General features: G+C 42.4%; 1 protein-coding gene across 6 annotated transcripts in view; it reads right to left on the bottom strand.

Moving 5' to 3' along the window:
* The window catches only part of LOC126329925 (glycerol kinase-like), a 260,608-nt gene that overhangs the window by 147,009 nt on the left and 88,903 nt on the right, over positions 1–24,696 (bottom strand). Inside the window, exon 1 of one of the 6 annotated variants that reach the window (XM_049996249.1) lies at positions 8,679–8,758. The exons of the other annotated variants lie outside the window; for them this stretch is intronic. The gene's annotated coding sequence lies outside the window, so the exon portion shown is untranslated. Of the gene's footprint in view, positions 1–8,678; positions 8,759–24,696 lie in introns of those variants that run through there. 6 annotated transcript variants of the gene reach the window in all.

Below are 24,696 nucleotides of genomic sequence, written 5' to 3'. Positions count from 1 at the left end.
GTAGCTCCTCAACAAATTACTAAAAACAGAAATGAAGTATACTGATGGTGCAAAACATACAAAACTGAAAAACACTATCTCCATCCTCGTGGATTCTGACGTTTAAGAAATTTCTTAATTTCTTGAGTCCGAGAACGTTAATCTACATATATTTCAGGATTAAAGTATTAACAAATAAAATGCAAATGACGCATTAAAGTTAATTAATCGTTGCATAACTATTAAGAACCTCTCTCGAGTATTTCTCAAATTTATGAATAATCACTGAAATGTTTTGTTTTTAAATGAATAAAATAATTCATATATGTATTTAAGTAGCCAGTTATTAGCTAACGAAATATTTTTGCCAGCCTTATCGCTGCAATTTCCCAAGCAGGGTATCTAAAATCTGACCACCTCCTGTAACTTGCAGACAAAACGTCGTCATCGTTCTCTATTTCTCGTATCACTGTTATTTACATGGGCCTACTTCATTACATCCAGTCACTTCTGCGTTTTTCTCTGTCACCTTTTCATAACAATAAACTCAACACACGCTCCCAAGCAAAGGAAGGGATTCATAGCAGACAGTTTGTGCAATGAGGCACGTGTGGACACGAGTACATGCTTTCTTTCCACAGACTTTTGTACATGCCCTTTTATTCGCGTTCGTCTGCGATTGCGCATGACGAAACAGACATCGTCTGGACATACCTTAATTCCAATTTTGGCCACCGTGCTTATCTGGCGCTGTACAACGTCTCCTCGTCGTCTTCGGTGTTCAAATTGAACGAATTGTGTAAACTGGTGGTTTATAATAAAATCAACATTCTGTCTATCTCACTTATTTGTCCTTTTCTGATCGATCTTAATCGATTACACATGGAAATCGCCAACGGTTTGCACCCTATGGGCTCAAATGTCCCTAGAAAACAAAATTGCGCAGAATGGGTGAAAAAATGAATTTTCGAAAGGCGATATTCCTATCATATGGGCCTGAATCAGAGAATCGTGAAGGGTCGATATGCTACGAAGAGGGCGTTTTTATCCTTTTTAAAGTACAGTAACCGGTGACATCTGATCTGATGGACAAAACACAGATACAAAAATGAGCATAGTACAAGCAACTTTTCACTGTCACTCACAAGAGTGTTGGTCTATAGATACAATTCAACCCCCCATCTTCCTCCCCCCCCCCCCCCATCCTTATCCTCGCCGCCTTTCCGCTTTTTTCAAGGCGAACACCTTTCTAAGTTCTTTTCTCTAACTACCTCAAATTTTCCAGTTTAGTTTTTATTTAAAATTGGTGCACAGTTAAAATACCTTCTACAAGTATTTCAGCCCACTCCTCGTACGCCCTGTATTTCCCATTCTTGTCTAACGTTCTCGGACTGGTGCCCATAAACAAGATCTTTCGCGGTACAATTATATAAGTTTTTCGATGCAGCCATAGATCTCCTCCTTCGCCGTACTCGAAACAAACGAAACTTGCTGCCTTGTGAAAACCACAGAAAACTCCGGACTTTCTTAACATGACCGCTAGCAGAATTCTGCTAGTGTGCCCCACCTGGGAGTGCGCCCAACTGAGGACGCGGTATTTCCTGTTCGGAGAACTGAAGATTGTGTCTCTACTAACGCACAGGCGGCACCTGCTGGTTATGCAGAATCCGTTGCTAAAATCTGATTATGTGGGGTATTTCGCAGACCCAGAACCGCGTTCTATAGATGAAATCTGTACATTGTAAGTTGCTGAAAAATGCAATAAATTAAAATAGGATTTTGTCGGAAAGCAAACGTTGCTTTAAATACGGGCCTGGAGGTTCTGAAGTGCGTAGTGCGTGTCTGGAAATCCAACTGACGTGGGATCGAATCCCCGTCGGAACAGTGAATACTGAATTCTGCCTTTAACCAAACTTTCGTCTCCAAGTGGTATGAATTTTAGCAAGGAACGACTCGTGGTTCGGATTTCACATTAAACCGTACGTTTGCTTTCCCCGGTGGGATTACTGGGGTCGGTTAGGGACAAGCAAGTCACTAAAGTGGCATCCAATTGAAAGACTTGCGCCAGGTCGTTAAGCCACACGGGATGATAATCATCATTTCAGGGTATAATTTTATGTGCATACTGTGGATTCATGTGTCACGGTCATCGGCGATAAGACGGCACTCACGAGGCTTGTCTGTATCCCTTCTACTTTTCTCTCTAGACAGTAACTGAGTTTACAGGTGAACAGTAACTGGAACATTTATTCTATGGCACAACCAAGTTCCACCGACGAATGCGGGTTCCTGTTAAACAACTGCAGCCATTTGAACGGGGTAACACTTCGGGCTTTGGGAAAGCCAGATGGACGCATCAACGGATTGCTGCACATGTTGGGCACACTGTATCGGTGGTGTGTCTCCGCTTTCAACAGTGGTTGCAGAACATTTCCACACCTGTAGACCAGTTTCTGGACGACCGCATAGCAACCAAGCACGGTAAGATGTGCGCATTTCTAGAGCAGCGTTAGCCGACGAAACATCATCTGGGGAAGAAATTCGGGAATATGTTGTACCCACTGTGTCACCGAGCACCATCGGAAACAGTCTGCTTGCAGCAGGGGTAAAATCATGTGCGCTTCTGCCCAGGCAGCCACCGACACCTCGGCACCACCAAGCACGGCTATGGTGTTGTGAAGGAGTCGTCTGGGGGTGCAGAGTGGCGCTCTGTCGTCTTCAGTGATGAACGCACGTTCTCTCTGTGATGGACGTACACGTGTACAGCATGGAGCTGGTGGATGCCCTCTTCCGTAGCACACGCATCCACGACATATGTCCCACCCCAGGGATCAGGATGTAGGGCCCCATTAGTTACAACGAGCGGTCACACTTGGTGTTTCTTCAGAGTAAACTAACCAGTGGCCGCTACATGGTACAGGCAGTTAACCCCTTGCTACTGCCATTTTTTCGACGGTAACATGATGTGCTTCTTTACCCACATACGGGTGCTGCTACGCAACGTGTTTTTCGTGGTGTACAATAACTACCCTAGCTGGCAAGAGCGCCAGACCTCCCGCCAGCTGAACATTGTTTTTACGTGGTGAAGTGGGAACTCACAAGTGCTTCAGAGCCTGCAAGATTCATTGCCCAGTTGCAAAAAGGATGCAAGATGCGCAGGACAATCTATAGCAGGATATGATCGTTTGCATGCGAGAATAAATCTGCATTGTTCCCTCAGGGGTGAAATGTCTACTGATCCGATTGTTTTGGCACCCCTTAGTGTAACATGTGTGTTTCATTCGACCAGAATTTGTTGCCATATACGCCTACAGTGGTGAATTACCTGTCACATCATTTGCTGATAGAATAATGTTGTCCTTGTGGTGTTGCATTTTTTCGGCCGTGTATTATTATTTACCAGCTTCCACCAATTTGTTTTACAATAATGTGCCTCTTAAGAAAACAAACAAACGCTCAATCCCAGGAAATCGAATTTTTTAATGGTTTTCCATTATATGAAGTAGTAGACCTGAAAGTCATCCATCTCCGAAATCTGGCTCATTGAAATTTTGTAAATCAGCGCTGTAATATCGTAGTGGGTACTATCGCAGCTGCTGTGTCTTCCCAGAAGCGCAACTGAGACGTGGAGCGGCTTACGTGGCACCCAGCCGCGCGTGGGCACGGCGGCAAGCTGATGGATGAGGCCGTGGCCGATGCACACGGGGCAAACAGGAGGCTGAAAGCTGCCACCGGAAATTGGCGCCTCCTTGTCAATATATACAGTCCTAAGCGCAGTACTCCAATTACCCGCATTACTGCTCATAACACTTACTGAACGGCTGAAGCAATCTCACGTCGAAGTTCAATCAATGACCCTTCTTCTAGCTGCCGCATACCTCTTCCCGTTTCTTTAGAGCCTAATAAACTGCTATTGATAATGTGACGGTGGAGTCTTTTTTCCTAACGAAACAAACAGAGTACACTACACAGAACTCAGACATCGTCACCTGAATAGGACTTCGTAAGTCAGTGCAGAGAGTGTACTGTTTATGGGGGTCAATACGCCATTTTAATGGTGGTGGCGGTGGTGTTGGTAGACGCGGCTTTATTCACATAGCCGGCCGGAGTGGCCGAGAGGTTGTAGGCGCTACAGTCTGGAACCGCGCGACAGCTACGGTCGCATGTTCGAATCCTGCCTCGGGCATGGATGTGTGTGATGTCCTTAGGTTAGTTATGTGGAAGTAGTTCTAAGTTCTAGGGGACTGATGACCTCAGATGTTAAGTACCATAGTGCTCAGAGCCATTTGTACTCACATACGTATCGTTAAAAACATCGCTTTAGACGTACTTAATCGGCATTGTCCAGCTTAATGGTCTGTCCTATTCGTTACAAAGAGTAAGTTATTTGTTGCTTTGGTTACTGGCCGCCATGAACAATGTGCCTGATTAACAGTTACCAAAAGTGTTCAAATGTGTGAGAATGCCTGAAGGACCAAACACCCTCGGCAGCTCCTGCTATCCGTTACCGCAGATCCACAGTTATATTTTCTGCATTCGAGCTGTAGATGTGTTCCTTCGAAGCCATCAGTCAAGGCTTGTACAGAGTGAGGCAGCGAACACGTGCACACCTATATATGTTCAGAAGGAGTAAATACACTTCCTGAGAAAAGAAGTGCCAGAAGAGCACAAGGAAACGAAATGAAACTTCCCGGGTTGAGAGGGTATGTGGTGTTATTTCACTGATTACAAAATCCAGTTACATTTACAAAGAACTTAGCAGTATGAGCGCACTTATCAGTATAATGCTACATAACTCTATTCTGTATGCATGCACTGATTCGACTGGGAAGGGTGTCAAAGTAGTTATACCCTCTCCAGAGACAAGCTGGCCCACAACTATTGTAACTTGGCCTTGATATCCTGGATACTGACACTGAACAGCGTTGAGTACAGCCTGGTCTCCGACACGTTCTATCTTGCTGGCCACAGGAGTACCTCAACATGACGCAAACGGTTCATAGACACACATCCACACGTGGACCTCTTGAAAGATGGCATCATGATACTGTCGCACAACAGGTTACACAGGAGGATGCGGGATGTCAGAGACGTACCGTTGTGCCGACGAATTCCTTCAATCACTACCAGTCGTTACCTGAAGTCACATCCAATGTCTCCCCACACAATAATGCCAGGAGTAACCCACCAAAACCTCTTCTCAGGTCGCCGCCATAATTGCCGACGAAGATCATCCGCGAACTGCAAAGCCGCGAATCATCGCTGATCACAATGCTTCCCGGCCACGCCACAAATCCTAACACAGCCGTTTGTACTGTGATATTCACTAGTCCGGCAGTCGTCACCCTCCTATCGATAGTGTGGTATGACACATTATCGTAGACAGTCTATTACTTGTTCTCGGATGGCAGGCGCAGATATGGAGGGGTTACGATGTGCTTGGTGCTCAATACGGCGATCCTCCCTTGTAGTGGCCACATGTGGTCGACCGGAACCTTAGTACTCAGCGTCTCCATGTTTCTCACTGTGATCACTAAAATCTCTCTCACTATTCACGCACGTTTTATACCGTACCAAGGTTGATAACAACACTCAAAACGCAGAATGATAATGTACTTCGGTCATCGTTCAACCTGTCACAGAGAACTGCAACTCCGATAGTGTGTCCGTGTACGAAGTTACACTGACATACCACCAGGTCTCATGGGTGCTTCATTTTTTTTCAGGCTTAATTTGTGGAGGGGTTGTATTTTTCGTTCGTGTGTTTACTGTCACACCAAGTGCTCAAAAATTTAACGGTGAGCATTAGTACATGCTGTCAAAAGATTCCATACAGGTGATACAGCACCCTGAATTTCATCTCGACTGCAGCGCAGGCCCACGTTTGACAGTTTTTATTTTTTTTTAATCAATGACAGATTTAATAAAGAAAAACACAAGCTAGCTACCAAAAGTCACGGCTATACCTAATACAAAATAAATTTCTTTTATCAGAAAACGAATTACAGTGCTTCCATCGCACACGTCTTGGTCGTGCGGTAGCGTTCTCACTTCCCACGGCCGGGTTCGATTCCCAGCGGGGTCAGGGATTTTCTCTGCCTCGTGCTGACTGGGTGTTGTGTGCTGTCCTTAGGTTAGTTAGGTTTAAGTAATTCTAAGTTCTAGGGGACTGATGACCATAGATGTTAAGCCCCATAGTGCTCAGAGCCATCGCACACGTCTGATTGTAATAAGATGATCTAGTGTAGTCTCCAGTTTGTTGGTACCCTCTCATACAAAAAAATAAAAAAATTCAATATAAATATTAGTTTTGTATACAAAATAAAACATCATTCCAGATGCTAAACAAAGCCAAATTAAGTCTACAGTAGCAGGCCATTTGCCTGAAACTAGACACGCGGTTATGTACACTTAAAACGGTTGAAGATCGTGCACGAAAAAAACAAACAACCTAATACATTTACAAATTTCCATGCACAAAATTGTGCAACCACATCATCTACTTAAGGAGAAAAAGAGATAGAACAAACCGGAATTCTTAACGCTTTCAAGAAACTGGCTTAAATTATCCCACACGTTGTAAGCTGCTCTTTGATCGTATAATTTCCCGTAGTACTATAGTAAGAAAACAACAGTTTTGGACCAAACGAAAGGGTCTTCGCTAGCCGCTGTGGCCGAGCGGTCCTGGGCGCTTCAGTCCGGAACTGCGCTGCTCCTACGGTCGCAGGTGCGAATCCTGCCCCGGGCGTCGATGTGTGTGATGTCCTTAGGTTAGGTAGGTTTAAGTAGTTCTAAGTCTAGGTTACTGATGACCTCAGATGTTAAGTCCGGGTACTTAGAACCATCTGAACCGCTTTTTGAAAGCATGTTGTTCCTGCCGTGTGCACACAGCAGACGAGAATATAAAAACAGCTGCACATGTTAACATAACGGGCATCTGACAGCCTGATATGCTCTCCGAATACAGAACTAAATAAACTCGTACTTTGATAATATTTCAAATGACAATGCTAAGGTGGTATTTATCATAATTATGTATTTTATGCGGGTGATTTATATAAATCGGAAATTATGATGCAACGGGTAAGTAGTAACTGCCTTTATGACGTTACACTATTTCTGATCGAGTTTATTGTCTTTTTTGCGGGTAACTTCTACCATTTCTTGTAAGCAGCCATCGTGCAAGACATCCCTCAACCAATGTGGTCCAGAAGTTTAGTTAACTCGCGGTTGAGGATGAAGATATATGCCAACTGCCAATGCATCAAGCAATGCTCCTGTACGCTTACTGTGGTAGCTATGTAACTTGCTGAACAAGACTTATCCTCAAAACACAACAAAGTAGTCAACGTATTACACCAATAGACCGTGACGACTACAAAGCAAAGAAACGCTGAATCGTTCTACCTTAAAGACAAACCATCCTCTAGCTGCAAAAAAAATTATATTTTGAAAACTTGACTATACAGTTGTAACTCCCAGCTCAGTCAACACAACAGGCCGGAAACGCTCTCTTCATTGACATAGCTGGCTCAGATAACGAAAACATGCAAAACTCACAATACTACGGGAAAAAACAGGAAATGTACTAACTTGACATTTCAAACAATTTTGTACAATAAAACATTGTCCGTAGCAGTGCAAGCAGTATCGTTATCCTTTATTTGTTGTGCGACTGGCGAATTTCGACTCTGTCATTTTCCTGCACTTATTCATAAGCAGTACACTTTGTGCCTTACGTGTTGTAACATACGATCGGAAAAAACCCATATGTTCATCTATACGTGGAATAATACATCTGTATTGCAGCCTGAGAACGAAATCATCGTACTAGAAGCACGTAACCATTCCAGTTCTTGTGGAAACCACAAGACATTCTGACTTCGAGTACGTTTCCGATCTCAGACTGCAATAAAGATGTTATTCCACGTATGGATGAACATATGGGATTGTTTTCTTCGATCGTACGTCACAACACAAAGGGAATATACAGTACTGCTTAGTCATAAGGGCTAGAAAACGACAGAGTCGAAGTTTGCCAGTCGCACAACAGATATAGGATAACTGTACAGCCTACTGCGAACAATTTCTTCTTTCACTCTGTTCTTCGTGGCTGTGGACCCACATATCAACAAAATATTTTAAACACTGAAGCAGCGGAAGCTAGTGAATATTGGAGTTCTCTCAGTCGTTATAATATCAAGCACTGGAATCATCCATATAGTCTCGGTTGGAAAAACCTGAGAATAGCATCAAAATGCTCATTGAGATGTCCATTATCCCAAGTATGTCATATTGTCCAAATTTATTATTTTTTTACAATGAACCTGTACTGTACACATTAACGTTATTTTCTGCATTGTCAACGTAACAGTATTATTGTAAGTGCTACAAATGTCTTGCCATCTTTGTCGATAGATATCAATGTGTTTTTCGTATAAAAAGTACGTGTTTTACAATAAGTCTATAATGTCTTGGATGTATTGACTTAGTAATTAGAACAACGGTGAGGAAATATACTGAAATAAAAACAACTATGACGAGGATAACGATAAAGAGAAAGTGAGCTATCTTACTTTGCAACAGATTCAAACAGCTGAGTTCTTAATGTATACGCCATAATAAAATATTATGAACCTAGTAACGATATCAAACACTAGGGCTATTTTTAGATTATAGTAAAGCTTTTCTTTTCTCACCGCTTGGTACAACAGTCCTTGTGTTACTCCAGTGACAGTCTTAAACCATTTGCTTGATACGCTCTCTTCGGCCGGCAGCTATCTCAGCACTTATCATCGTTTCGAGCAAAGTTCCATTTCTCACGTTTTTTTCGTAGTTTGGTTGGAGGCTCTCCGTGAACCTTGTGTGAGGTCTAAATCACTCCCTTCTAGGAATATTGAACGAAATCTAGACGCTGTGTTCTACACTCAGTTAACATCTACATCAGTAGAGGTACCATCTGTCCTCTTCAATTACTAGTAATTGAGTCTAAAGGTACTACGAAGTTTTCAGGATCTTCCCGGTAAATGTCTAGCATGCAGTGACTAATTATCATACGTGACAGATTAAAACGTTATGAGACTGTTACTTGTGCGAGTAGCCTCTCTAAACGCATGAAGATTAGGGGATTTTCGTGATATTTTTGAAGTAAAGTACACTGAAGAGCCAAGGAAACAGGTAGGCTTGCCTAATATCGTGTAGGGATCCCGCGAGAACGCAAATGTGCCGCAACACGACATGGCATGGACTATACTATTGTCTGAAGTAGTGCTGGAGGTAATTGACACCATGAATCCTGCAGGGCTGTCCATAAATCCGTAAGAGTCCGAGGGGCTGGAGATCTCTTCTGAACAGCATGTTACAAGGCATCCCAGATATGCTCGATAACGTTCATGTCTGGGGAGTTTTGGTGGCCAACGGAAGTGTTTAAACTCGCGACTATGTAACAATTCTGGTCGTGTGCGGTGTTGCATTGTCCTGCTGGAATTGTCCAAGTCTGTCAGACTGCACGATAGACATGAATGGATGCAGGTGATCAGACAGAATGCTTCCGTACGTGTCACGTGTCGGGGTCGTATCTAGACGTATCAGGGGTCGCATATCACTACAACTGCACACCCCCCACACCATTAGAGCGCCTCCACCGGCTTGAACAGTCCCCTGCTGACATCGATGAGCTTGTCTCCATACCAGTACACGTCCATCCGCTAGATGCTATTTGAAACGAGACTCATCCGACCGGGCAACATGTTTCCAGTTATCAACGGTCCCATATAGGTGTTGACGGACCGAAGCGAGGCGTAAAACTTGGTGTCGTGCAGTCATCTTCGGTACACGAGTGGGCCTTCGAATCCGAAAGCCTATACCGATGTTTCGTTGAATGGTTCTCACGCTGACACTTGTTGATGGCCCAGCATTGAAATATGCAGCAATTTGCGGAAGGGTGCACTTCTGTCGCGTTGAACGATTCTCTTCAGTCGTCGTTGGTTCCGTTCTTGCAGGATCTTTTTTCCGGCCGCAGCGATGCCTGTGATCTGATGTTTTACCGGATTCCTGATATTCACGGTACATTTGTGAAATGGTCGTATGGGAAAATCCCCACTTCATCGCTACCTCGTAGATGTTGTGCCTGATCGTTCGTGCGCCGACCATAACACCACGTTCTAACTCACTTAAATCTTGATAACCTGGCGTTGTAGCAGCAGTAACCGATCTAACAACTGCGTCAGGCACTTCTTGTATATAGGAGTTGCTGACCGCATCGCCGTCTTGTGCCTGTTTACATACCTCTGTATTTGAATACGCGTGCCTACACCAGTTTTTTTGTCGCTTCAGTCTAAAAAGTAATGTTAAATGTGATAAAATAGTTTTATTCCTTATGCTTTTTTTTCTTTAAGAAATCACGTTTGTATGAACATCGGACGCACACTGTATCAGCTACAACGAGTGAATGGACCCCTTCCAGCCGGAACACTGATCACCGCCGGAAATTCCCGAAGTCTTCCTATTGGACCTCTAACAAAACAGTTATGTGTAAGTCATTTTAAATCTATTTTCTATTAGTATACATATAATAACTGAAAAATATTGTGTCCTAAGAAAATGTGACGAGTTGAAAGAAATGTTACGTTCTACGCACACAAAGTACAAAATCGCGACAAAAGCGTGCATAGAAAACATACATTTGAAGATACCGCGAAACGGCTGTGTACGCTGATAGAAAATTTAATTTCTAATGCTAGCATCAACGATGATCATAATCGTATGTACCGTTCTCAAGTTATGTTTCCCGCCAATTTGAAAAATAGTTTCGAGAAAAACGCTTTTAAAATTTTGGGTTACATATTGTGTAGTTAAAAATACCTCTTCTCAGCGAACCATACACCATAAACCAATCCTTCTAGATCCATAAGGTGGTCCTCCTCCTTCTTCTTCGTGGCCACGAAGGTGTTGCTGGGCTCTTTGTTGTTGGGTTGTTTTTTGGGGGAAGAGGCCAAACTACGAGGTCATCGGTCTCATCAGATTAGGGAAGGATGGGGAAGTAAGTCGTCCGTGCCCTTTCAATGGAACCATCCCGGCATTTACCTGGAGCGATTTAGGGAAGTAACGGAAAACCGAAATCAGGATGGTCGGACGCAGGATTGAACCGTCGTCCTCCCGAATGCGAGTCCAGTGCTGGGCTCTTTGACAGCTTCTGTCATCCGCTCCTCTGCTCCCTCGATGCGCTTTTCGTCCGCTTTTCTGCAGGAGTTGTTACAGGAAGGTCCGATCTCTCAAGTTCGAGCACTTTCGTAAATTACATAATTTCTGTTCAGCCGTCGTTGAAATTACATGTCAACTCTGTTTTCCTCTGTAAATGCTTTTCGGAGACTTTTTCGTAAATCGCCTTGCAGCTTGATAAAGGAGTTTCTGACGAACTTGCGATGAACATTGCAATGCAATAGTCATCCCAGAGAACATTTGAAACAAAAAAAAAATGATTTTTTGAAATTTTCGTAGAGGACTGATTACCCCCTTAGATATGGCATTGTGCGCGACAGGGCGACGCACGTATATGATTTATGTAGGTCGAGCTGTTTCCTACTGCTTATTCGGTGCTATGCAAGCCACTGTAAATTGCACGACAAGAAGTATGTCTTTTTCATCACCAGTCTGTACTTTATAGTAACATCCAACTACGGTAAGAAAAATTACTTGTTTGTTTCAGCGCGAATACTAATTTCTCCGTCTACTTCTCCGACGCTTGCATGAAACATATGACTAAGACAGCAGTTTCTTCCACAGTCTATTCGAAGCACTGGTCGTTGAAAAAAAAAAAAAAAATTGTGTGTTGCCCAGTAATTCTGTTAACTGGTGCACAAGCCTCTTTCCTTAAATTAGCGAATAAGTCACCAAACGGTGGTAACTTAACAAATCGTGTCTAGAATGATAGAGAAGTATAAATTAAGATAAAACAGACTGCAGTCGATGAACTGGGGCGCTAGACAATACTAATCCACATTACGTAAACAGAGCCATATGCATATTCAAAAACATTCATAAATCATGGACATAAGAGTTCTGTTTATTATGTTATAAGGTACTACATATAATGTGGTACTCTTGTGGCCCGAAACGTAAAATTTTTAATTATTACACGTAGTGAAAAACAGTTGCATATACAAGGAATACATGTAATTATGTGGGTCGTCGTTGTATATAACCGAAGTTTCAGCGCCTTTGGTTTCACTGATCACAATTCACGTTGCTCTCAGTATAAGTTACTACCATCAATAAATTCAAATGGCTATAAGCACTATGGGACTTTACATCTGAGGTCATCAGTCCCCTAGACTTAGAACTACTTAAACCTAACTAACCTAAGGACATCTCTCTCTCTCTCTCTCTCTCTCTCTCTCTCTCTCTCTCTCTCTCTCACACACACACACACACACACACACACACACACACACACACACACACACGTCCGAGGCAGGATTCGAACCTGCGACCGTAGCAGCAGCGCTGTCCCACACTGAAAGGCCTAGAACCACTTCGGCCTCAACGGCCGGCTTAATAAATTCAAGTTCATCAACCTGTTCCGTGGCATCGCACTGAGTCATGTACAGATAATATTCATGATTTAGAGCAGATATGTCAACCAGTTTGTTATGCTGTGTAGGAATAGGGTTACGATATTTGTGTGTTAAGGTCGTAATCCGTGATGTCAACAAGGACGGCTATCTCGACATTAATTTCGTGGAATTCTTCGTGAACAACGTGCTTCTGGAAAACTGAATACGATTTGAGGCAAGAAATTTGAACAATGTAGCTTCTAGAAAGTTAACAGGGTATCCATCCATTACTATATTTCTTTTTTATGTTAGGTTTTAAGTCTGCTCCTTATGGAATCCAAAATTACTAATATGATGAACGAAATCGTACTAAACAATATAGCAATTTAGCAGCTATACAATGGAAAGCCACAGTAACCCCTATAGCATGCACGTAGTGATGTGCATCACAAATCTGACAATCGTTTATGGTTGATGGGTTCTAGATAAATACCTAATGAATTGCCCCATAGCTCGTGGTTCCATTAAAAATTAGTAGTATTTAAAAAGTACTACATTATGTGATCAAAAGTATCCGGACACCATAGGCAATGCTGGAATTCAGTATGTTATTGGCTCACCCTGAATCTTGATGACAGCTTCCACTCTCGCAGGCATACCTTCAATCAGGTGCTGGAAGGTTTCTTGGGGAATGGCAGCCCATTCTTCACGGAGTGCTGCACCGAGAAGAGGTATCGATGTCAGTCGGCGAGGCCTGGCACAAAGTCGGGCGTTCCAAAACATCCCAAATGTGTTCTATAGGATTCAGGTCAGACTCTGTGCAGGCCAATCCATTACAGAGATGTTATTGTAGTGTAACCACTCCGCCACAGGCCTTGCACTATGAACGGTTGCTCGATCATGCTGAAAGAGGCAATCGCCGTCCCCAAATTGCTCTTCAACAGTGGAAAGCAAGAAGGTGCTTAAAACATCAATATAGGCCTGTGCTGTAATTGTGCCACGCAAAACAAGGGGTGCAAGCCCCCTCCATGAAAATCACGACCACACAATAACACCACCGACTCCGAATTTGACTGTTGGCTCTACACACGCTGGCAGATGACATTCACCGGGCATTTGCCATATCCACTCCCTGATATCGGATCGCCACGATGTGGACCGTGATTAGTTTGATGTTTATGTTTGTGGGGCGCTCAACTGCACGGTTATCAGCGCCCGTACAAATTCCCAACCTCTGCTCAGCGCAATCTCACCACATTCATGAATGATGATGAAACGATGAGGACAACACGAACACCGAGGCAGGTGAAAATCCATATCACATCGGAAACAGTGGATCTAGGAATGTTCAGTAGTGTGAAAATCTCGCGTACAGACGTATGACGCAAGTGACACCCAATCAACTGACCACTTTCGAAGTACGCGAGTTCCGAGGAGCGCCCCAGTCTGCTTTCTAACAATGTGTATTGACCACTGAGGTCGCTGATATAGAGTACCTGGCAGTAGGTGGCAGCACAATGCACCTAATATGAAAAACGTATGTTTTAGGTGTCGTCCGGATACTTTTAATCACATAGTGTACATGTACCACACTGTCCTGATAGGACACATAGTTACATGGTATAATACAGCATACCACATAATTACATTTTTGTTGCTGCTTACCTCTGATGGATGCAATATCACATGGATTTTGCTGATAATACACATCTACGACCATATTATAGCTCGCGTATTCTCTCCCAAAACCATCTACTTTCGTAGCGGTTCCACAAGGCTCTCTTTTTTTCTTGTCTGAACAAGTCGCAATGTTTCCTCTGCAAGATGTCACCTTGCTGTGGCCTTTCATACTAAAGCACAAAACTGGCGTGCTGTGTATTGGTGTAATAAATGACAACGGAATGTCTTCTGTAACATTTTGGTTTTTTTTAAATACAAATACTAGTTCACCAACAGCTTGCAATCCTGCAGAAGACAAGAAAAGTGTACGAATTTCAGTATTATTCAGCATCTGTTTATAATTTTAATCATGACTGTCAGGTGTGATGCATGTTTTAAGAATAGATATAATCAATTGGCAGCTTTTTATAAAGTAACTCCCTGACTAGTTTCGGCAAATTTGCCAGCCTCAGAAGGTCATACAATTAAGCTTACATCAGAAAGCAGTCGTGAAACAAACACTGGGCGACAGAGTTCTTCGTTAAAATTTTTACACAGAACTGTCAAGTAGCTAAAAAGTAACGTAAAAATGAGAAGATATGGTGACCAAAAAGCTTTTAGTCCTAAAAGCTTCAATGTAAGTTAGTACTGAAGATATATATTTGTAATTGATAAACTGGTTGCGTTTGCAGCTCGTTTAGCGACCTATAGTGGTGGTAATTATGCACCAGTAACATTCACGCGACGAGAGCCGTATGGTTGAACGTTGTCACCTTACAGGACATACTATCACGTACATAGCTGATTTTTATTATTATTTGTTCTTGTCGTTATTGCCGCTGCAGTCTTCTTCCATTCGAAGACTGGCTTGACGTAGTTTCATCATCTATATGTAGCAACTGCAAAGTATATCCATCTGAAGCAGCTTATTACATATAGGCCTTGGTGTACCTGAACAACTGGCAACCATAAAATAAACATACTAAAATGTCCTAAAACAGAGCCTGGGAATACAAGCATGCACCGGTTCTACAATTAACGCTAAACGAAAACTCTTCTGCCGCCCGGTTTTGTGATGTCCTAAGAAAAAGTATTCACTAATTTTTAGACCTCTGTATATCTACTGAAGGATTTAACAGTCCAACAACGCTTGTTTAGGGCAAGTTCACCACCTCATTTATGCTACTAGGAATTACGTACTGGTTTTGTCCAATAGTTCTGCGAGCTGATCATAAATTTTTAACGATATTATACACAACAGTACATCTTGATGACAACGTCTTCCAGAGGACGGTATCTGTCCGTTTATGTTGTCGTCATCGTCGTTTCCCCCTTACCCATCACCAGGCCAGGTTAGGACATTTATGGTTACTTCTCCCCGTCCCCCAGTTTTCCAATCATTCTTGTTCTACAACTGATTTGTTCCTGTCCAAATTCATTTTTAAACTGTCTGTGTTCACAGTTTACGAGATATAATGTGGAAACAGATCAAATTTTCATAAGAACGGTGATATACTACAAGATGCAACACGCAGACGTTATGAATGTTGCCCATTTGTTCTTTTACCGCTTTTATTGAATGGAGAGAGATGCACGGTCGATGGTCCCCATTTCAACACAATTTATTTGCGAACCTTTATGGTGGTCAGACTGCGTTTACATAGATCGATACTGGTGGAATGCACTTCTAAAAGCGGAATTAAATACATTTCCCTACCTTATGTTTCTATACATTCCTTTTGGAACGTGGGAAGCAAATATGTCTTACTTTCCCAATTTATTAAGACAAGCCGGATGTTTGTCGTCGTCTATCACTTTGTTGACGACAGTCGTCCAGGACGCGATCAACCTTATCCTTAAACTCTGAGTAATCTCTTCAGTACCTGTCTAATTATATAAAAATATTTTCGTTTCCTTCTCCTCCTCCTCCTCCTCCTCCTCTTGTTCTTCGCAAATATTTTGTGACCATTTTTCTACTTACTCATTTCAATAAGATTTTTTGCTTTTCGTAACAGCCAACAGTATAAAGCATCGTAGTCGAATGTCAGTTAACAGCAACTGACTGTTGAAGGGAGAGAGGAAAAAATCTTGTTTTCTGTGAACAGTCGGTCGACATGTTACTGTTAATGGTTGATACGTTCATTATCATTTCACAAGGCAGTCCTTACTGTCAGCAGTGATACTCGGCACGGTCAAGTGACATTCCGCTGCTATTACGTAATACGAATATTTATGTGATATTGGCCGTAATTTGTTTCTGAATGAGCATCTACGTTGTTGTTGTTGTTGTTGTTGTTGTTGTTGTTGTGGTCTTCAGTCCTGAGACTGGTTTGATGCAGCTCTCACTCTATCCTGTGCAAGCTTCTTCATCTCCCAGTACCTACTGCAACCTACATCCTTCTGAATCTGCTTGTTGTATTCATCTCTTGGTCTCCCTCTACGATTTTTACCCTCCACGCTGCCCTCCAATGCAAAATTGGTGATCCCTTGATGCCTCAGAACATGTCCTACCAACCGATCCCTTCTTCTCGTCAAGTTGTGCCACAAACTTCTCTTCTCCCCAATCCTATTCAATACTTCCCCATTAGTTATGTGATCCACCCATCTAATCTTCAGCATTCTTCTGTAGCACCACATTTCGAAAGCTTCTATTCTCTTCTTGTCCAAGCTATTTATCGTCCATGTTTCACTTCCATACATGGCTACACTCCATACAAATACTTTCAGAAACGACTTCCTGACACTTAAATTTATAATTGATGTTAACAAATTTCTCTTCTTCAGAAACGGTTTCCTTGCCCTTGCCAGTCTACATTTTATATCCTCTACTTCGACCATCATCAGTTATTTTGCTCCCCAAATAGCAAAACTCCTTTACTACTTTAAGTGTGTCATTTCCAAAACTAATTCCCTCGGCATCACCCGACTTAATTCGACTTTATTCCATTATCCTCGTTTTGCTTTTGTTGATGTTCATCTTATACCCTCCTTTCAAGACACTGTCTATTCCGTTCAACTGCTCTTCCACGTCCTTTGCTGTCTCTGACAGAATTACGATGTCATCGGCAAACCTCAAAGCTTTTATTTCTTCTCCATGGATTTTAATACCTACTCCGAATTTTTCTTTTGTTTCCTTCACTGCTTGCTCAATAAACAGATTGAATAACAGTAAATAATTTTCCACTGCCCAGTATAAAGCATCGAACTATCAACCTTTGTCTAGTAGGATCTATTCTCGTCCATTAAGTTCGCAATCAAATTCCGTTTCGACGTTGCTAAATGTAATATTACTGTTTGTAGAAATAAACACTCCGTCCCATGGGGAGTCCAAACTGTAGTTGCATCTTCTACCTCTAATTTTAGGGGTATGTTTCACTACCATTGGTATAGTTGACTACTAGCACTTCACGGTTCCCATTTCTCGCAGTCACTTTACGAAACGGATTTGTTAGTGATCGGAATCTAAGGATTTACCCTAACGTTCGAAATATTTTTAATACACGTTCAACGACTTCTGTGACGCCAACTCTGGAATTTTTGAATTCGCAAGACATGTGTTCTGTACAGATACCAAATACTGTGGAGCGTCTACATAAATCTACGTGGAAGTGTGCCCATCACTAGCTTCAATTGCGCTGTAAATGACCCGGAGAAGTGGCTGCTGAATGATCTTACGGCCAAAGCAAACTCGATAAGACGTTATTTTTGAACGGGATGTAAGTTGCTGAGGTACTATCGCCGAGGACAGGCGACTAGCGGGACGAGATAAAGTGTTTCGTAACTGCAGACCGCTTCAGAAGCGTTAAACGGGCACAGTGGGTTTAGGATTAGCGGTACTGCCGGTGCCCGGAGGTGCTGCTCTTTATCGTTCAGGAACAAGTATACCTGCTTCCGATAGTTACAACCGCAAATTTATCGTTCATTTCAGCCTCTAGCCACACAAATATTACCAGTTTCTGTTTATTAGCAGGTCATCATCAAACAGTCTGTTTATGAAGAAGGGGGTAATAAACTACCAACTAACTAAACGCCTGTCACCATACATTCTGAACACAATTGCACGTGCCTGAACATGTTGCACAGCAACCCATCAACTGAACAGGCCCAAAGAGGCAGCCATAATTTAAACGTACCCGAGACCGAATTTTTGGAACTGAAGGATACAGTTAACAACTTAATAGTTGCAAACTCTTGAACTGCAAATATGAGATTAAAAAGAGTCACACTGTAATTTTGACAAAGAGTTCTTAAAAGTGAACAAAAGTAATATATTGTGTAAACTCTAGCTTAGAAATGCTAGACGTGCACAAGGATGAGGACCGACGACGGCCGCCGGCAGAAGCGACCCGCGAATAACAAACGAGTAACGGGCGGTCGGCAAGTTTATACCAAGCAGCCAAAATGCATGAACTGTTAAATCACACTACTATTCGACCATAGCCCAGAGAAACAGGGATGTGCCACTCAAGCTGACGAACTTAACGCTGGTATACGCTTGACGCCACTCGCGAGACAACTGCGTACCGTCGCTCGCGCAAAAATAACGACGTAGAAACTCCTGTCCCATTTTTTCACCATATGTACAAAGTGCGAATGTTGCAAAAATTAAAATACAATTACAGGTTACAGAAGTATTCTGAGTTTGACGTAAAACTACGATTTAGGTATCTTAATCTTTTGGTGCAATTGTGCATTTTTTTTCTACAGGTCGTAAAATACGGAGTTCTATTTGTGTTAAAATTTCAAGTTCTTCAAACATATTTACGTGGGTCACTTTAGGAACATAACGATGAAGTAAGACGCATAGATCAACATCTAGATAATTATGTCCACTTAACTTTTTAAAAAAATAGAAACATAATCTGTTTTATTGCTACCTACCTGAATAAAATTTCTGGTAGGTGCCACACTATTACAAATACTGTCAGGTATGTGTAAGACAAACTACTCTTTCTTTACGCCACAGTTTGCGCCGAAGTCAGCACAGAAAAGTACTCTCGTTTTATCCATTCGGAAAGAACGAGGACTATGTTCAGACCTTTTTTAATAACGTGTTCTTCATCTCCACAGATCGTCCACTTATTAATTTTATATATATTAATGAGATCCTTCGTTTTCTAACTGTTAGCTAAAAAATGTATCAGGTTCATGATGAGGTCACTGTGTTTCCGAAGGCAGTACGGCTTATCTCTGTAACGAAAAATAAATAAGAAAGGCTATTCGTCCAAAGTCAAGTGCGAGGTCATCCTGTCAACTGTTGCAAAGCATTTTGCTGCAGCTTCAAGTACAGCTGCCAGTGGCAGAACTATTAGTCACGAGGTGACTTGACACATCATTGCCGTGCTGTTTCAGCGACCAAGTAACAGCGACAATGCTTGCGACGAAGTTGTTACTGCCTGTGAAGCAAGAGTGAGTCTCAAGACGGGCGTGTCTACTTACCAGATGCCCATCAAACGGTACTTTCAAGGAAAACATCGTAGCATCAGTGAAAACATGTGGAGGTAATACGACAATCTCTCTCTTTACTAGCAATCGAAAACTTAAAACAACTCGCTTCCCAAGCGGTAACGAGAACGAGTGTGTAACTACATTTTTCCAGTAAGAAATAGGTATTCAGTCCGAAACAGCGCTGTACTAGGCATACTCCTATCGGAGAGGGTATGTCTTTACCTTCCTTCAATATTTGAATTGACTTATACAACCATGTATAGTGGTAGCGATCTACAGTTTACCCTGAAGTACAGAACCATGGTAAAACTCTGAATTTTTCACATATACAAAATTATTGCAAGAAGCGAAAAGATGTGGTGACAAAGTTTTGGTACCACTTAAGGCCTGAACTCAGGATCTTTGGTTTGGTAGTCTGACATTGCTGAACTAAAGAGCCATGCCGTCAAAGTAGCCATCCACAAAGCAATGAATCATGGTTTAAAAAAAAAAACCAGTAGTGAACCACAGAACGTATTGCTGATTCGGACGCGTGCTGTATGGAGTGCGCATAAAATATGCCATGACTGTTTATCATTCCAAGCAGAGATCGAAAACATATTCAGTCTTCAGTCTTTGGAACTTGGCGGAAGACATTCCGCGAAGACTAAAACCTGTCACGATAGATAAGAATATCAAATACGATATTAATAATAAGGCTCGCGTCTATGGAACCATGAGTACTGGTGTCCACAGACTCTTGACCATGCTAATTGTCACGGAGATGCTTAAAACGGAAGCAACGAATACATTCTGTGAAGAAATACCGTAAAATGTAGCTAATAAGGAAACGATCATCTGACTAACTGTACGTGAAATGGAAACGAGTTTGCACCAAAGCCGGGTTCATTGGACAAACACACGAGCGACTACAAATCCAACGCTTATGAGAAAGCAATAGAACACTAATGATATTTTATAGCCACGGTCCGAGTACATTTAATAACATTTCTATGACAGAGACCATAATAACTGATACTGTGTAAAATAAAGGAGCTTTTTTCCGGCACGTAACAGGCGACGACTGACCGCTTAGACTGTTAATTAGAGATAACTGTTTCATTTGCAACGCGGAGCGCTTTCATTAACTGTTATGAAGGTCCCTGCTGTTCTAACAAGAGGAAACAATTTAGAGTTCTGCACACGTTCAAGCCCTCACAATACATGCGTTAACTTTCTTTTGCCCTTAGGTCCCTTCTACTTTTCCTTGTTTCTTCGTAAATCGATGTCTAACGCTGACCAACGCCGCTTCCTTACTGCAACACGTACACTACATCGAGCCTACATTCAAAACAGTTACTGCTACTATGAAAGCGGCCACATTCTATTTGTTGCTACAGGCTTGCATCAGATGTGCAACTTGTTATAGTGATTTGCTATTAATCTTTTGTAATGAACCGGATTTAAAATTTCGCTCAAGCGTGAAAGCAATCCACAATATATTTATTGGCTAATCTTAAGATTTTTAAACATTCGATGACTTTTCGTACTGCAATTAACCATTTTCTAAAGTATAATTAACCTCATCCCAACCAGTAACCACAACTATGAAGACCATAAGTTACATTAAAAAAATGGCTTCATCTTCGTGTATCTAGAACACTTTCTTCCAGTACCCCGGAACATCAGTTATATTAGGTTGCTTTCCAAATCTACGCATCAACATGTTCTTGGTCCGTCAATGGACACGTGTTCCGTTATTTTTCCTCCAACACATCTGTGGACACTTTTTTTTTAAGGCAGTCCTCCCGCATCTTCGGCGCACAGGACATGGGTTGTTTTCATGATTATTGTAATCCAACGTCCACCGATCATTGCATATAATACTTAATTTGTACTCTGTACCTTCAATTTCAACAGGTGCGCACGTTGCTGAAAGAGGATCGGCAGTAGACAACCAAACGACAGCGTTAATTGCAATTGCACTGGACATTGTCTCATTGCGAAGTTCAATGGAAATGTGACCCTTCGTCGGACACATCATGATCCTTGTTTCACCAGATCGATCGATGGTCGTGTCATGCAGGACGACGGCTTCTCGGAACAAGAGGGACGATGGCACTGCTATGCTAAGCTGAACTTCCATGGGATGTTGTTGTGGTCTTCAGTCCAGAGACTGGTTTGACGCAGCTCTCCATGCTACTCTATCCTGTGCAAGCTTCTTCACCTCCCAGTACCTACTACTACCTACATTCTTCTGAATCTGCTTAGTGTATTCATCTCTTGGTCTCCCTCTACGATTTTTACCCTCCACGCTGCCCTCCAATACTACATTGGTGCTCCCTTAATGACTCACAATATGTCCTACCAACCGATCCCTTCTTCTAGTCAAGTTGTGCCACAAACTTCTCTTCTCCCCAATCCTATTCAATACTTCCCCATTAGTTATGTGATCCACCCATCTAATCTTCAGCATTCTTCTGTAGCACCACATTTCGAAAGCTTCTATTCTCTTCTTGTCCAAGCTATTTATCGTCCATGTTTCCCTTCCATACATGGCTACACTCCATACAAATACTTTCAGAAACGACTTCCTGACACTTAAATTTATAATTGATGTTAACAAATTTCTCTTCTTCATAAACGATTTCCTTGCCATTGCCAGTCTACATTTTACATCCTCTCTACTTCGACCATCATCAGTTAATTTGCTCCCCAAATAGCAAAACTCATTTACTACTTCAAGCGTCTCATTTCCTAATCTAATACCCTCAGCATCATCTGATTTAATTCGACTACATCCCATTATACTCGTTTTGCTTTTGTTGATGTTCATCTTATATCCTCCTTTCAAGACCCTGTCCATTCCATTCAACTGCTCTTCCAAGTCCTTTGCTGTCTGTGACAGAATTACAATATCATCGGCAAACCTCAAAGTTTTTATTTTTCTCCACGGATTTTAATTTCTGCCCAGAATTTTTCTTTTGTTTCCTTTACTGCTTGCTCAATATACAGATTGAATGACATCGGAGAGAGGCTACAACCCTGTCTTACTCCCTTCGCTACCACTGCTTCCCTTTCATGCCCCTCCGTGCTGATCGGCGGATAAAATCAGATAAACGTGTGCAAAATTATGTCCGCTGTAATACCTTGCAAACAATGCTGGAACATCTTTGTTATCGCAGAGTCTGTGCGAGACGGCTCCCGCTGATGCTTACAGAAGAACAGAAAACTCGTCAAATGGAAATTTGTCGGGAGCTGCTGGACCAATGTGAAGCTGATGGTGACAATTTTCTGAATAGCACAGTCACCAGAGACGAGACGGATATCAGCATTACGAACCGGAATCCGAAAGATAGTCCATGGAATGGAGACATGCGAATCCTCTGTCAAAGTAGTAATTCATGAGACAGCCATCTGCAGGCAAGGCGATGTGCTCACTTTTCTGGGATTGCCAGGGTGTGGTTCTTTTGGACGTCCTGGAGCCTGGAGAAACTGTCCATTCAGCACGCAACAAGACGATACTGACTAAGCTGAAAGCCCGAATTTCCAGGGTAAGGCCACAGAAGAACACTTTCACCTGCAACATGATAACAAGCCTTACACCATTTTTGCGACCATGCAACTCGTTGCACAATTCGGGTGGACTGTACCACATCCACCGTACAGTCCCGATTTTGCGCCTTCAGACTTCCATCTGTTTTGGCCTTGAAAGGTGGACAACGTGGTGAACATTTTCGAAACTCGGATGCTGCTATCAAAGCTGTAAGGAAGGGGTTAGCCTCGGCTGGTTCCGATATTTACAAGCGCGACATGCAGGCTCTGCTTCCCCGTTAGCAAAAGTGCACAACGAATAGTGGTGACTATGTGAAAAATGATAGTCTGTAGCTGAAATATTGTTCTATTTGGCTGTGCTTGCTAAAGGTGCATCAATAAGAATAGGAGGCATTACTTTCGGAACACCCTCATATATTCCCCTATAGGGGAGACATTTTACTTGGCAGTCGCTTGCCCAATATCGTTGGATAAATATGATATTGCAGCGCCTGTGTTAACATCTAATTCGGATTAACGCGGGCACTGCAATATCGTATCGTAAAGATAGAAAAAGTTCGCCGGGACTGATGTGCCCAGGTACACGTTGATGACACAATACAAGAACGCCGAAATGGTGTCTTTCAGCGATGACGTGGAGTTATTCTCGTGTGGGGGCGAGTTTACATGGGATTGAATGTGGGCCGTGGACAGTCTGACATCGTCCTTCACCAGTGCATAATATAGGAAACTACTGTACTGTTCCATATGTGCATCCGTTTGTTCGACAACTGCATCTTGCGACGATCTGTAAATTTCGTTTAAATACACCAGGTCATGGTTTCCAAACTGTAAGAGTGGCATGAGGAACAATCCACGTACATGAGCGTGCTTGTGTGGGCTCCAGGGTCACATGACCACAATCCTGTTGAGGGAGCGGTTATTGTTCAGGATATTATCCCAATCTTTACCTGGTCTCTTTCTTCGAAAAATGCTAGCAGAAACATGTGGTCGTTAAAGCAAGTACAATGCAATATTTTATTACGCTGTTGATTATGTATATTTCTGTTAATTCCAGTGATCCTCAGTTTCTATGACAGATGTTAGTTAACAAGTCCTTACATATCCAGAACTGTTTTTAAAGGAGTAGAAGGAGAAGAGTATCTATGAAGACATGAAATTTCAAGTGCACCTATCTCAAAAAGCGAAATATACACTCCTGGAAATTGAAATAAGAACACCGTGAATTCATTGTCCCAGGAAGGGGAAACTTTATTGACACATTCCTGGGGTCAGATACATCTTATGATCATACTGACAGAACCACAGGCACATAGACACAGGCAACAGAGCATGCACAATGTCGGCACTAGTACAGTGTATATCCACCTTTCGCAGCAATGCAGGCTGCTATTCTCCCATGGAGACGATCGTAGAGATGCTGGATGTAGTCCTGTGGAACGGCTTGCCATGCCATTTCCACCTGGCGCCTCAGTTGGACCAGCGTTCGTGCTGGACGTGCAGACCGCGTGAGACGACGCTT

The sequence above is a fragment of the Schistocerca gregaria genome, chromosome 2 (genome assembly GCF_023897955.1).
Source record: "Schistocerca gregaria isolate iqSchGreg1 chromosome 2, iqSchGreg1.2, whole genome shotgun sequence".
In the NCBI taxonomy this organism is placed as follows: Eukaryota; Metazoa; Arthropoda; class Insecta; order Orthoptera; family Acrididae; genus Schistocerca; species Schistocerca gregaria.
Note: the sequence above shows the minus strand (reverse complement) of the source record. Positions and strands in the feature narration are given on the sequence as shown.